The following is a 2,350-nucleotide window of genomic DNA, read 5'->3' on the forward strand; positions in this document are numbered from 1 at the left end:
TGTCCACAGCCTGACCCAGTTAAATTCTGGACCCTTCACAGGGGCAGGGTGTGACCAGTATTTGAAGCTTGCTCAGGCTTCTCTGGTGGCTCAGATTCCGCCTGTAATGTGGGACACCCGGGTTCAGTCACTGGGTTGGGAAGATCCCCTGGAGGAGGGCATGGCAGCCCACTCCAGTAGTCTGGCCTGGAGAATCCCCATGAACAGAGGAGCCTGGTGGGCTAGAGTCCATGGGGTTGCAAAGAGTCAGACATGACTGAGTGACTAAGCACAGCACAGTACAGATCCCAGAAGTACTCTAGCTGTCCTTTCCCTGGTTCTCTCTGTTTCACTTCTAGTTGGGTTACTATTTTACTTGTTGCTTACTAGTATCGTGGAGCTACTGGTCTCCTCTTAATTGCTCACTACCGAGATTTCTGTTGTTTTTGACAATGCCCTTAGGCATGAACTTCCTCATGCTCCATTCCAAATAAATTTAGTCCTCTTAGGGTGAGCTATGGAGCTCTTAGTTCTACCTCCCCTTCTGGGAAGAACACTGCAGCACTGCCCTGGAGCTAGGAGCAGGGTTTTCTACTTCCAGAGTGACATTCTTGGTGTACAAACAGGTCAGTGAATAGGGATAGGACCCTACTCTTGGCTCTTCCCTTTCAGCATAGAACGTCTTCCCTACAAGCAAACCAGGGAAGGGGTTACTAGAGTACAGCATTCTTGGTTTTCTATACTTGGGGTAGAGCCTCCACTCTAGGAGTGAGGACTGGGTGGGCAAAGGGAGTTCCCTGCCTGAAACAGATTTTCTGCAACACAGAGTTGCATGGTATGGGAGATGCCAATGGCCTGCCTTTCCCAGGGTGAAACTATAGCCCTAGACTGGAAGCTGAGGAAACAAGGAATCTCTGTCTTTTAAGTGGTAAGGCCTCCATCACACTAAGATGGAGAAAGAATGGGAGAGGGTTGTGGCTCAAATGTATAGACTTTCACAATTCTTACAAGAATTAGTATATTTTCTCCATTTGTTGTATTGAGCTTAGGACAGTTTCCAGATACCTTATTTTATTATTGAAGTATTTTGTTGGTGGTGGTGGTGTTCAGTCACCCAGGCGTGTCTAACTCTTTGTGACCCCATGGACTACAGCCCGCCAGGCCTCTCTGTTCCTCACCATCTCCCGAAGTTTGCCAAGTGCATGTCCATTGCATCAGCGATGCCATCCAGCTGTCTCATCCTCTGATCCCTCTTCTCCTTCTATATTGAAGTATAGTTGATTTACATTATTGTGTTACTTTCAGGTGTACAACAAAGTGATTCTGTAATATTTTTTTCAGATTTTTTCCATTATAAGTTATTACAAGATATTTAATGTAGTTCCCTATGATATAACTCAGTCCTTATTGTCCAGATAATTTAAATAGTTTGTTTAGAAAATAATTTTCACCAGTTAAATGGTTGTTTTACTGACGAGCGAGTTCACTGAGCCTCTTTCAGCTCCATTCTAGAAGTTTCCATCTGCTGCCTGCTTTTGTAAATGATGTTTTATTGGAATGCAGCCATATCCATCCGTTTATGTGTTGTCTCTAGCCACTTTCATGCTCTAATGGCAGAGTTGAGTAGTTGCAGTAGAGACCTTGTCACCTTCAAAGATTAAAACAGTTGCCACCTGGTCCTTACAGAAAAAGCTTGCTGGGGAATCGTCTTTCTACTCTCCCTGTGAAATACACGCTGACCAAATTGTTGTCATCTGAAGAGGGGATGAAAGAGTATGCAGTTAGAATTGCAGCAAACATTGTGTAAATCAACCAATTCTAAAAAAATCATTGTTTTCTGTTTTTGGTTGTTTGTGGTATTTGTCAGTTTTTAAATTTTAAACTTTTTTATATTGTATACTTTTCTAGTTGTAAATCAACATTCCATTGCATACCTCATTTAGTATTTTTAATTTTTCAGTCTTCTTCAAGTCGGCCCTAAATTGTCTAAGCTTCCTCCTTGGGGTAAGAAGGGCAGCAGTGTGATCAGGTTCAGGCTGACTTTCCTGTGCTCCAGTGTTCTACGTCCTATATTCACGAATTTTTACCATGTCAGCATATCACCTGTCCTTCATTTCTGTACTTCACTTAAATTGCTTTTTTAACTTAAACAGTAGACCTTGTATGTCTCTAGAGTCACTGGCTTGGTGTGCCGCCTGCATCTTTATAAATGGCACTGTGTGGGCGCACTGGCCTGGGGGCTTCACCCTGCAGGCATGGCGTGGGGTGGGCTCTGGTGAGGGGACAGAGCAGGCTAAATGAGGCACTGAGGGTGGCAGGGGGCCAGGGTGGTGGTGGTGGTGGCAGGAGGCCAGGGTGGAGGCCAGGGTGG

At 44.7% G+C, this 2,350-nt stretch overlaps 1 protein-coding gene across 1 annotated transcript in view; it reads left to right on the plus strand.

Moving 5' to 3' along the window:
* The window catches only part of ADAMTS2 (ADAM metallopeptidase with thrombospondin type 1 motif, 2), a gene marked incomplete at its 5' end in the record, with an annotated part of 244,363 nt that overhangs the window by 212,811 nt on the left and 29,202 nt on the right, over positions 1-2,350 (plus strand). The window lies entirely within an intron of this gene.

The sequence above is a fragment of the Bison bison genome, unplaced genomic scaffold (assembly GCF_000754665.1).
Source record: "Bison bison bison isolate TAMUID 2011002044 unplaced genomic scaffold, Bison_UMD1.0 scf7180017864519, whole genome shotgun sequence".
Classification (NCBI taxonomy): Eukaryota; Metazoa; Chordata; class Mammalia; order Artiodactyla; family Bovidae; genus Bison; species Bison bison.